The sequence below is a fragment of the Chelonoidis abingdonii genome, chromosome 6 (assembly GCF_003597395.2).
Source record: "Chelonoidis abingdonii isolate Lonesome George chromosome 6, CheloAbing_2.0, whole genome shotgun sequence".
In the NCBI taxonomy this organism is placed as follows: Eukaryota; Metazoa; Chordata; order Testudines; family Testudinidae; genus Chelonoidis; species Chelonoidis abingdonii.
This window is the reverse complement of record NC_133774.1, coordinates 132,969,941-132,982,782: the sequence shown is the minus strand read 5'-3', so window position 1 is coordinate 132,982,782 and position 12,842 is coordinate 132,969,941. Positions and strand designations below refer to the sequence as shown.

Genomic DNA, 12,842 nt, shown 5'->3' with positions numbered 1-12,842 from the left:
GCTTTACCGGGGATAACTGGCCACAGGTCCTGCCGCTGGAAGTATGTGTTAAGGGAAGCGTGTGGCTAGAAAGCTGAGTTTTGCACAACAGCTCCAGCTCTGCAGAATCATGTTTTTATTTGTGCATATGAAGTAGGGCCTGATGGGACCAAAGCTCTGTCTGGCTGAAGCATGCTGTGAAGAGTTCATACCATGAACTCTAATGTCCGTTTGCATTACAGATTAGACTCAAAAGGTCTGATTCACAGTCACCTCATAGCATGAGCCCACCTCCACTGAACAGACTGGTGGGGGGGCATGCCCGGGTCAGACTTGTGCTTTGAGTCCCTGCCACAACACGCCTCATAGGGGCTTCTGCTCTGTGGGCATTGGGGGAACCAGTTTGAGTGGCCCTCAAGTCTGCACCAGGAGATGAACTGCCCCTGAATTCAGGAGTCACAAACTGCCCCCGTGGTCCCTGCACTCACCCGAGTGCCCGCATAGCCTGCTTGAGATTAGAGTGTAGGGGAAAGAGGCTATATGCAGCATTGGCAGCCCCACACATTGCAAAATCAGGAGTCAGGCCTCCAAAAATCATAAGACTATCTGTCTGTCTGGAAATTCATGAGATTTTTTTAAGCTACATGTTCGGGTTTTTTGGGGGTGCGGGGGCCTTCCAGTTTCAGAGCCTTTAGGATCCTCTTGGGTCATGTTTTCAAGCTCTCATCTGCAACTACAACTACAACTTTTTATTTTCAGTGGAAGATGAGATTCTCACTTAATCCCTTGTCTCCTGAAGCTGGGGATGTATGTAAAACATCAAGAGCTGGTAACCTGGTATTTGCCTTTGTTGCTGCCAGTTAATTGCAGTCCTTTCCCACAGTTAATTTTCTACAATAACCATGGAAACCATCTTTAAAACCAGGAGTTGTTGCCTTAGGCAATGACACTAAGCCCTTTTAACAGCAAAGCTGCCATTGAGTGAGTAGGACAGAGGGATGGAAACAAACTGCAGGAGCAGAAATCTAGAGTGGAAAATAGTTAGCAAAATCCTCCCATAGATTTGAATGACCTGCAAGAATTCTGTGGGCTTTCCGGTCGGGGTAGGGAGCTGTCCTGGCACACTACCAAGGATGGCAACTTTTTTCTTTCCACAGCCTCATCAAAAGCTAGAATTTTCTACTGGTATTTTATCCCGTTCTAAACCCCTCACCAAGTGCACTGCAAGCTCTGTCATTCATTTACTTTACAGCCCCTGGCCATGGCTCTAAATGGTATGGTGCAGGACTTGCATAGAGAAATTACATAGGTTTTGGCCAGTCAATGTTTTTGCTATACTCACACATTCAGTTGTTATACTTTAGCAGCTACTAGAAGACATTTATTAACAGGACATTAACCCCTGAACTCTGATGGTATTGGTGACATGGCTTAGTTCCTGGAACACTACCAGTTCCAGTAAGTGTGGGTCTCTCTCCTTTTCCTATCATCTTATTTCTTGCTTCATGTCTGTTGCTATTTTTTTCAGAATCTTTTCAAAAGATTTATATCTCCTCTCTTTGCTCCCTTATTTCCTCCCTCTCCCATGTGTCATGACATCTACAGAACTAAAGACATTCTTAAACAGAAGGCATATATTAAATAAAACAGCTACAAAAGCTATAAACAGTTTCCACACAGCTTGAGTTCCAGCTTTGATTCTTGTTTACCAAGGACAACACCCCATCTGGAATTCTTTGCAGTATGCAGAGACATCTAATGGCTGAGTTATGTACAGCAAGTAAACATGCCATTACACCATGCGTGCAGTTTTCCATTCCTCTCTTTCTTCCAGAATATCGTCCAATCAGTCCCATCCTATCACTACTGCCTCTTCTGCCTTATCTCTTGGTGAGCCCTACCCACACACTGATTTTACTACTATGTTCCCTCTCACCCCTCCTCCAACAGGATTAGCAGAGAAAACAGAGATCTTGTGAGCTTGGATTGAAGAGAACTATGAGCTTGGTTCCAAGGTAGGAAGTTGTGGTTCTGCATTTCTGGAGTCACAGTCCAGGAATGTGTTGAGTGTGGAAGGAAGACAGCCCCAAAAGGCAGCTAATTTAATTTGGCTGGGCTTACTTTGAACCAAACCAGAAAGCCCATGGCAAAGATGTCTTACTACTATCTCCACATTTTCTATGACATCTTTCTTCCATTCCGTTCAGAAATCAGAAGCCCATTGCTAGGTCAAATATTCTCCTAGACACCTCCCTTGTGCAATAGCAGCTACTGTTATGGTGTAAGAGAAAGGAAACTGGTATTATTAATCATTACTAGTATTGCAGTAGCACCTAGGAATTCCAGTACCGCAGTGGGGCCCCATTGTGCCAGGCACTGTGTAAACACAGAACATAAAGTCAGTCCCCCTGCCCCAGGAGCTTAGAGTCTCAGCATAAGACAACAGGTGGCTACAGACAGATGGGGGAGTCATGAGATGATAAAAGCGACACAGAGTTCTGTGGCACCTATAAGGACTAACAGAAGTATTGGAGCATGAGCTTTTGTGGGTGAATACCCACTTTGTCAGATGCATGTCCAGACTAACACGGCTGCCCCTCTGATTCATGAGATGATGTTAGCCGTCATGACGGGAAGAGGTTCAGCACGTCCGCTGCCTAACCATTGTCAAATATGCCCTTAAGTTGATCATGGCATGGCTATATCTGCCTAATAGTTCAAGGTGAAGCCAACTTTTCACTCTGTCTGGTTTATTTGCTTTCAATTCCTGTTATCAAACTTCCACAGGTAGAAACCAACCCACCTGAAACATCACTGGCCACATCTCCTGCTAGCACTGAGTTGTTCTGGGAAGCTTGGAGTGGGGTCAGAAAATGTGTTTTAAAGTCACACGGATTCATAAACCATTCCCTCTTGTTCAGTTGTTAAAAACATTCCTAGCTTTTCTGGCTCATCCTGTCTTCCCAATGTCTCCACCTTCCCACTCTCCAGTTGTTCAGCTCCACTGGTGTTATGGAGCAAAGGGGCCTTGTAGAATGTGTTGAGGGGGTTAGTATCGGACTCTGACTTAGGGACCTCTTGGTGCCAACTGGCAGGGGGCACAGAGTTGCATGAGTTAGAGTTCACTTGGGTCTAGTATGTGCATATTAGCTCAAAGAGAGTGCCAGGTATGGTCTCTACTGAAAGTCTGTGTCACACGGGTCCTCATAATGATTGCAAGATGTATCTATAGACAATAGGTAAGGAATTAAATATATTGAAACATACGTTCTTGAAGTCTGTGAGTTGGGGCTGGTCACCAGAAGTTGATGAACCAGTTTCTCTTAGGCAAGAGATGTTTGGCTGGCTGGCTATATGTAAATCGGGTATTGTATGGTTCACAATGGATGCCCAGTTAGTCAGAGCCAAATGCTAATGAAGGGATTGTAAAATCTTCCAGAGGGAATTGACAGGATGAAATAAACCAGCAGGAGACAGTCCTGTTTGAAATGAAGTTTTGGACTACAACTCTAGGTACAGAGCTACACTCTGCATCCTGCACCTAGGATGTAAGCTGGCAGTGTGCGTGTTTCATAGGGGGGTGAGAAATTGCAGCCAGGCTTGGCTGAAAAACACTGGAAACTCTTGAGGTGCATCTTAAATTTATTAGACAAGGGGATGTCTTATGAGTTAAGTTGAGGCTCTAGGGAGCATGTTATGATAGCATTTATATAGACAATATTTCCATTGAACCGTCTCATATCTGTTATATAAACTTTCACTTGTTTCCACTGAAAACAAAGGGAAGGGCTTTGTGTGAAGTGTAGCAGTGAAACTGGTAAGCTGGTGTGTACTTTTCCTTTGGGAGTAGCAGATTGGTGAGTGGCCAGTGAAAGAGGGTCTGGGCACTCCAGGGGGATGCTCCAGGCTGGAGTGTGCCTATTGCTAACCTGCAAAGGGACAGCGGAGCTGCCTGGGCTGCGAGGGGCCTGCTTGTGTTGCCAGTGGCTGGTGAGACAGGAAGCTGACCCCTGGCAGGTACAGACAAGGCTTCCTCATGCAAAGGGCAGGGGGTAGCAAGGTGCCTCTCAACCCCGTGTACTTCTGGGAAGCATCCCAGACTTACAAACAGGAAAGGGTATTTCTATGTAGTAAAGTTAAATATATAACATAATCTGCCTTGCTGCGGACCTCAGGCTGTGCTGAGCCACTGGTGAGGGAGGGGCAGTAGTCTGGGAGCAGGAGGCTGGGAGAGATGTGAAAAGGAGATGGCAGACTGCTTCGGCATGGAGGTGGGGATGAATGCAGCAGGAGGGGCTCTGGGGACATAGAGGAGGCATAGGACTGGGGATAGGAGGCAGAGGACATGGAGAATGGGATGGGTGCAGGGGACTGAGACAGCATACAAAGGAACTCCTAATTCTAGATATTAAAAAAACTGACCCCTAGTGGTTGTAAATAACTACTGCAGCACACACTGCCTATGACAGAGAATGTCAAGAGAGTATATAGGGGGGGGGGGGCGGGTGACAAAGCAGAGCACAGTGAAGCTGTGGCATTATTGCAGCAATTGCTTTATACTTCTGGGGCCTCAAACCATTGTAAAAGAAAATGTTAAGATACAAATAATGCAACGCTACCTGCAAGGGACTGATAGATACTGACAGCAATTCTGTAAAATGCAGCATAGAGTCCATTAGACCCCCAGGATTGAAGCAGGCATTACACCAAATGAATAAGCTATCCATTGTGTGCTAAAGAACCCCTGGCTTAGTACTGGCATGATATAAAATCAATATGACCCATTAAATGGATTAAAAACAGGCTAACTGATAGATCTCAAAGAGTAATTGTTAATCAGGTATAGTCATTGAGTGGGGTCCCCCAGAGACTGGTTCCCAAATGAACACTATTCAATACTTTTATCAATAATCTGGAAAAAACGTAAAACGGTTTCTGATCGTTTGCAGGTGACATAGATTGGAGTGGAAAATATCAAGGACAGATTACTTAGATTGATCTGGATCTTCTAGTAAGCTGGGTGCAATCAAACATATCTTAATACAGCCAAATGCAAGGATTTTGATCTAAGAAAATAGAATGAAGGCCGTAATTACAGGCTAGGGGGCTGTATTCTGGAAAGCAGTGCCTCGAAAAGAATGTAGGGGTCATGGGAGATGGCTCAGGTTCAGTTCGCTTCCAGTACAACATTGTGGCCAAGCCGACTAACGTGATCCTTCCATATATAACTAGTAACATTGAGTGGGAGCCAGGAGGCGACATTACCTCTGTATACAGCATTGCTGGGAGCATTACTGGAATGCTGTGTTCAGTTTTGGTGACAACACTGTAAACAAAGACCCTGGCAAAACTGGAAAGGGTTCTGAAAAAAGCAAGAATGATTTTGAAGTCTGAGAAATGTGAATCTCTGGGACAGAATGAAGGGGCTTGGTTTATTCAAGGCTAATCTATGCAGCTGCTCCACTGTAGCATATCTGGTGGAGAGAGCCTTCCCATCGGCATAATAACTCCACCTCCTTGAGCGGCGGTAGCTATGTCGGTGGGAGAAGCTCTTTTGCTGAGACAGCACTGTCTGCACAGTGGCTGGTATAACTTATGATGCTCATGGGGGGTTGGCTTATTCACACCCCTGAACGACATACGTTATGTCGACATAACCTGTAGTGTAGACAAGTTCTGAGTCTAATTAAAGAAGGTTAAGAGACCACTGGATCCATCTCTAAGTAGCAGCATAGGAAGATTTGATACTGGAAGACTAGCTGACAAAGCACTAACTAGATCCAGGGGTTGGAAATTGAAGTCAGCAAAGTTCAAACAGTTGCCCAAAAAGATACAAATATTTACTAGTGAGGCTAACCACTAGAACCAAGAGATGAAAGGGATTCTCCACTACTTGGAGTCTTTAAATGAAGACAGCATCTTACTTTTGTTGAATCAGTTATTGGGCTAGATGTAGAAATCACTGGGTGACGTTCTATGGCCTGTATTGTGCAGAAGGTCAGACTAAATGACCATAATCTTCCTTTCTGGTTCTTAAAATCTGTGAATCAGGGTCAGGTGTGTTGCCATGGACAGCACAAAGATGAGGGACACCTGCTGAAAAAGCTCTGGCACCAGTTCAACCCCAATAACCAAGAGCAAAAGCATCCCAGCCACTCACTAGCCCTGATGGGGTACAAGCCAGGAGTGGGGGTCTAGCTGACAGCTCTGCATTTATTCGCTGAGCTAGAAATCCTACGTCAGCATTGCTCATCTATCTCTCACCCACCTGGAGAAACACTGTTCTCAAAAGCTCTATGTCCCTGATGTTGCAGTTTCAAATTTGCTGCTTGACAACTCCATTCAAGATGGCACAGCCTCCTGGAGGATGGAGTGTGGGGGAGGACAACTGTAGGTTTCAGCTTCAGTCCCAGTCCACTGCTAATTTTATTTAGTCACTGATGCAGGATATTGATTTCAAGGCAGTTGTAAAAGTCTTACCAATTCATGGGGGAACGTGGCTATGTATTTAAATTCCATATGTTGATTGAAGTTGTCAAAGGTCATATATGTAATTATATATATGCATTACTGAATGCATTTAATCCCTTGTTCAAAGAGAGAGATGTAAAAGGGTGACAAAGAAACACGGTAGTGAGAGGCATAGCAGAGTGAGATAAGAGGAGAATGGAGAAGCAGATCTTTAGCTGGTGTGTAGTGCCACAGAGCCAATTCACCCGCTGTAGATCTACCCCTGAGCAGCAGGTTCAGAGATGAGTTAGCTCATTTGGCTTCGGTGGGGGTTACACTACAGATGAACATGGCCTCCATTGAAAAGGAGATTGCTCCAGGTAGCAATCCAGTGGGTACATACTGAGGGGTTGGGTGTCTTTATTCATAACGTTTCCTTTAGAATAGTTTCTTTACCAACATAACTGTGAAAGCAGCAGAGAATCCTGTGGCACCTTATAGACTAACAGACGTTTTGGAGTGTGAGCTTTCATGGGTGAATACCCACTTCGTCAGACACATCTGATGAAGTGGGTATTCACCCACGAAAGCTCACGCTCCAAAACGTCTGTTAGTCTATAAGGTGCCACAGGATTCTCAGCTGCTTTTACAGATTCAGACTAACACAGCTACCCCTCTGATACTTGAATATAACTGTGGGTGATGTTTGTGTGGTGGGGATGAAATGCTGGTACTTTCCCTATACGTATCACTAGCATGGCCTGCGTTCCTCATTTGCTAGTTTACTTTCTAGTGTTCATTTCCCTCTTGGGTACCAGAGTTGCATCGCTCTACCTCATTGGGCAGGTTGTGCACCACTTCACCTCAAAGCCATAAGCCCTCCCTTCTTCACAGCATTTACCTGTGTCTAAGTGGCACCTCCTGTGGCTCACACCTTTCAGCCTAGCTAAATATGACTAGGAGTGGGACTTTCAAAAGGGCCTTGGTGAGTTAGGAGCACAAATCCCCCTGACTTACAATGGCGCTTTGACATCTTTGTAACCGCCCTTTAAACCGACAACACCAGATGTTTGGAAATCTAGTGATGGAACCGTTTCCCACCAGTAAATACTGATTTAACAAAGTGTAAACGCTTCCCAGGAACGTGTCAAAGTGCTTTGCTTTGTATTTATCCTTTGACTTTTTTTATTTCTAATATCAAGTTGGAATGGAGCACTTCACCCTTATTGAAACATATCACTAAGGTCACTTGCGTATTTTGAAACTTCAACTTCTTTGTTGCAATTCAGGGCAAAAAGGAAGATTCAAAATGAGTTCAGACCAGGTCTGTCTGTAAGGTAGCTATCTCTCCCCCAAATCTGCTCACCTCCCCACAAGCTACATCCCTTCCCTCCAGCAGGAAACACTGAACAACTCTCCTCCCATCAGAATGGGGAAGTGGGGTACGATACAAAAGGAAGTATTTCTACACACAATGCACAGTCAACCTGTGGAGCTCTTTGCCAGAGGATGTTGTGAAGGCCAAGACAATAACAAGGTTCAAAAAAGAACTAGATAAGTTCATGGACGATTGGTCCATCAATGGCTACTAGCCAAGATGGGCAGGGATGGTGTCCCTAGACTCTGTTTTGCCAGAAGCTGGGAATGGATGACAGGGGATGGATCACTGGATGATTACTTGTTCTGTTCATTCCCTGTGAAGCACCTGGCATTGGCCACTGTTGGAAGACAGGACACTGGGCTAGATGGACTTTTGGTCTGACCCAGGATGGCCGTTCTTATGTTCTCTCTCTCCTTCCCATGAGTGAGGAGGAGGGCTCCACTCTTTCTCCTCACCCCTGGAAATTGCTGAAAGGCAGGGAAGCTAAATAGTCTCTCTCCTCCCATTCCCTCTGTGACAGTCAACTATTACATTAGGCTGCAATAGGATCATGACATTGTTGGGGGCTTTTTTGGGAGGTCATAAAGTTTTCCCCTTTAAAGTGTTCTGTTAATATCCTGACAATCCACTGATCTGAATGTCACTCCCTCTCCCTGCTCTTGGAGACAGTGAAGGAAAGACAACAGTAGCAGTAGGAGATCTTCCACTGGCTGCTGGGATAAGGGTGGTGAGAGAGAATGGGTCTCTATTTCTGCCTGGAACTATGTGAAGCACTGAGGATGTTTTCTCTGTAACCTTGTGGGGAAAGTGGTGCAAAGGATTCTGGGATGTAGGGTCCTGGGAGAAAAAAAGATAACTGAATTTGGGGTCCAAGGTGGAATCATTTAAGATCCCCTTGGTACAGAGAAGGCCAACCATGCACTCCTATATGTATTTACCCTTTGCCATAATGGAAGAGGTCGGCTGATAGAATTAAAAGTGGAATGGATAACAGGGAATTCTCTTCACACAAGGTCTAATTAAATTAGGCTTGCAAGATGCTGAAGCAAATGTGTCAGTAAGATTTCCAAAAAGGGATTAGATACCTAAACAAAGGAGAATACGATTTGCAATTACATTGCCTGTGATAATAATCCTATAGGCTACTTAGCCTCCTGATTTCAGGCATTCACTGTAACCCCATCTGGTGATCAGTTTAATTTGCCACAATATAATAGCATTCCTTATGCTGCAATACTATACTATTTTTCCTGCTTCCTCTGAAATGTCCATTATTAGCCCCTGCTGTAAACAGGACACCTGACTAAATGGACTATTGGTGTTCTCCTGTCTGGGGACATTAATGTTCCTCCATTGTGTTGTAGATATGGTGATGTGAATTACTTTGGGGGACAGCTAACGGCACTAGACTGCCATCTGGCATTGTTGTACTATTGTGGTTTTTCTGGGGTTCAGTCCTGGTGGGTTAGAAGCATGAGGGGAAACAAAACTGAAAACCTGCAGCTCTGTATGTTGGAACAGAACAAAGACTTACTGGGCCAAACTTTCTGCTGGTGTAACTCCACTCGTGGTATTACCCTGCATGCAGGATGCTACTCTTGTAAAACTAAACTGGCTCTTTATTACAAGAACTACTACAGACACTGCAATTTCAGCTAGTATTCCAGCCATGTGCATGCAGATTGACCTCCTGGTGCCTCCTCCAACTTCTTCCCTCTTGCAACTTGTTTTCTCCCTGCAGTTTGCTACACTCGGGACAGTGGAATTATGCCAGCAGAGAAGTTGGCCCATGGTTTTTCATATGGAAGTTAAATGTGAGAGGAGCAGGCTAGCTACTGAGCGAAGTCAGCTCTCACACAGCCCCTGAAAAACAGAGACACTCCTGTATCACATACTTGTATGGTCTCCATTACGTTAAAGATCATGAGGTACTCTGATACTCAGGCATTTATCCTCGCAATTCCCCCTGCAAGGTAGGGAAGTAGTATTATTCCCAATTTACAAAGAGGGCAAAATTGCACAGGAAGTTGGAGTAGGGAATTAAACCCAGGTCTCCTGAATCCCAGAGAATCACGGAATCACTAGCCACCTTTCCTTTTAACTGGCCTGCTGATTTTCATCTATGCCCAGGAAGAAATGTGAACACCTGAAATATCACAAGAAGGTTTGTCTTCTACAACTGGGAAAATGTATTTGGTCGTAAATGGCAAATTGATATTTTAAACCCTACAGAGAGGATACTCATTTATGAGTATTCCACTCAGTAAAGGACAAGCAGAAGCAAAGGGAAGGGCTCCTAACAAAGAGAACAAGAGCAGTACTATCTGTGACTGAATTACGGCTGAATGAAACGTTTGTCACTCATAACCATGGTGCAAAGTGAAGAACCCAGCCATGTGGGAAACCTTGCAGCAGCCTAATGCTCAGAATTCACCTTTCCCTACTTTTAATGGTAACATTGTTTGTAACTGTGTTTATTGTGTACCTCAGATGATCATATTGCATCTCCTCCACAAAGCATAAAGGGTCAGATTCACTGGCATACTCCAGCTGTTTTGTGCTGCTCTGGCTATGCAAGGCAGTCCTAAATGCAGCTTAACCAGGCAGGGAAGCTGCTTCTGTGGCTTCTTTGCACACTATGAGTGGCACAGCGCAGTCAGAGCGTACCGGTGAACCCAGTCCATCATTTCTGAAATCACTTTTTTAAATTCTCATTTGAAAGAAAACATGTATGTTTCCACTTGTACAGCAGAGCTTACCCACGGTTTGTGGCTGGGTCTCTATGTGGACAATGGCGTATAAAAACCCCAAGCAGCTGTCTTGTGGGGCACACACCTTATGTTATACTTGACAGTTCATTCAGAAATCTGATTAGGCGCGATTTTCCTATCTGTGCTTCCCCCTGCCTTCTTACTGCTGCAGTGAGATGGGCGGTGCTGCTTCTGCCAGCTGTTCAAAGCTTTCCGCTCTTCTGGGATGTGGCTGGGTCACCCAGGGGCCAACTGTTCTGACACATTTCTGGCAATCTGACAAGATCTGGAAACTCCTTACTGCTCCTCCCATCCTTCTCATGCTCTTTGAACTCACCAGCGGCTGAACGCTAGCTGTGTGCAGAGTGAAACAGGAGGGTTGTGTTGGCAATTTGGCACTCAACATTGAACATATTGGTTTCCCAGTCACAGTTGTTTCCTGGAAATAAAATAATCTCTGCCCATCACCATCTCCTATTTTCTTTATTAGGAATTTAGCTATATGCATCAAACTGGTCACACAGGTAATGTACATAATTAGCCTTCTCAGTCCATTGGCTCCCCGTGGTAAAGTGGGAGCAGACTTTGGAGAGCCGAGTGCAGCAGAGTTAGTAGACTTCTCGTCTGAGAGGAAGATGCAATGGCAGAAAATTACCAGAAGGAAAATAAACTCTGAAAAGCTACAGTCGCTAATGTCATACATCTGCACGTGTGTAAGTTTGTGACTAGTGCAGGCCTGGGATTGGTGGCTGGGCTCCACCAAAGCAACAAAAGCTCCCCCCCTACCCCCACAAGAGATGGAGAGGCCATAGACTTCAGGCACCAGCTGAGTGTGAGGGACAGGAAATGAACAAACGTGCCTGAGGCTGCTGGTTCCAGGATCAAAATGAGGGTATCAGTGGAGGACACTGAGCAGAGAATCCCAGAAAAATGCCTGTTTCCCTGAGGACTTTGGGCACCAGAGCTGACTCTTCTGGCTTATCCACGGAGTGGGGATAGAAGTGCAAATTTCACACACATTTTTCACCACTGTGCCTCAGACATGGAGGGACCCACTTGCTGGCATTGGAAGATAGACTGCTTTCCAAGCTCATTCTGGCTGTGGCTTCTTCACCAAGAGTGTTCACATTCCATTGCTGCACCGGGATGAGTTAACTGTGGCCAGCTGTCCTCTTCATGTTTATTTTGTCTCCAGTTTTAGCAATGTATAAAAATATCCAAATCTGTGGATTATTTTTAATATCCTTATCGGGGTCACTCATTTCCTGATAGATGGACGTTGAAGTCTTAAAGCAGGAGCAACTCACTCCTAACCCCTTTCCCATTTGAAAATGTTCCATCTGTAACTACCCTGCTCTAAGCCATTTCCCCCGAATGGGTCCAGTCTACCTCCTCTCCAATGCCCTTGCTTCCAAAGTGTTGGTATCTGCTGTGGAAGAGGTTAGTGTGCTCCACCCACTGAATGCCATGACTTTGACACATCACGAATACATTCGGAGAACTCTATCAGTCTGATAAAGCCTGGCTTTCTGTAATGGCTACAGTTCTGTGAGCTAAAGGCAAAGCAACTGCTGGTGTGTGCTTTAATTGGGTGGTAGATGTATAGAAGTAGCAAGCATGCAGGTGTGGAAGGGGAGGTTTAGAGAAGAGCATGAAGTATGCATGCGGAACTCTGGACAGCTATAGTAAAGGCAAGTTTCAGCTTTATGTACAGATGCTCCCCGCGTTACGCAAGACCCAACTTAGCAAAGTCGCACTTACGGAAAAAGTCCCATAAGCCAGAAATAAGCTTTTTTTGAGTAGCGGAAATTTTTGCAAAATTCAAGTTGCTCAAGGCTTTCTGGAATGGAACGATTGCATAAGTTGGGGGGCATCTGCAGAGATTTTCACGGTAGAAGGGACCCTCTAGTAATCTGCTCTGGCCTTCTGTCTAGCACAGGCTATGGAATTTCGCACACTAATTCCACCAGTTGGGGAGAATTCTATGCAAGTGAGCATTATGGAGCCCTAGCTGAATCTTGTTTGACTGAGGATAGCAACAAGCGATTTTTCTAGGTGTTTTTCTACCCCAGCCCTTAAAAGTCAGAAGTCCTTTCCCACCTGCTATTACTCTTGCCCATTTATAGCTTTCTGCGTTTGTCTCTTGACCCAAATTAAGACCTTGACTCTAGGCTTGCCACTCAGGAGGCTCTCCTGAAAGGATTTGTAATGACCAGTGGGAAGGCCAGCATAATCGAAGTTTGTCATGCAAGAGGGGTGATAGCAACTGGACTCATTGTAAT

At 45.0% G+C, this 12,842-nt stretch overlaps 1 long non-coding RNA gene across 1 annotated transcript in view; it reads right to left on the bottom strand.

Annotated features, from left to right (window-relative positions):
- Window positions 1–10,731, bottom strand: part of LOC116824772 (uncharacterized) — a 98,628-nt gene extending 87,897 nt beyond the window's left edge. Inside the window, exon 1 of the long non-coding RNA XR_004373705.1 lies at window positions 10,574–10,731. This is a non-coding gene — a long non-coding RNA (uncharacterized LOC116824772). The remainder of the gene's footprint in view (window positions 1–10,573) is intronic.
- Between the last annotated feature and the right edge of the window lie 2,111 nt (window positions 10,732–12,842).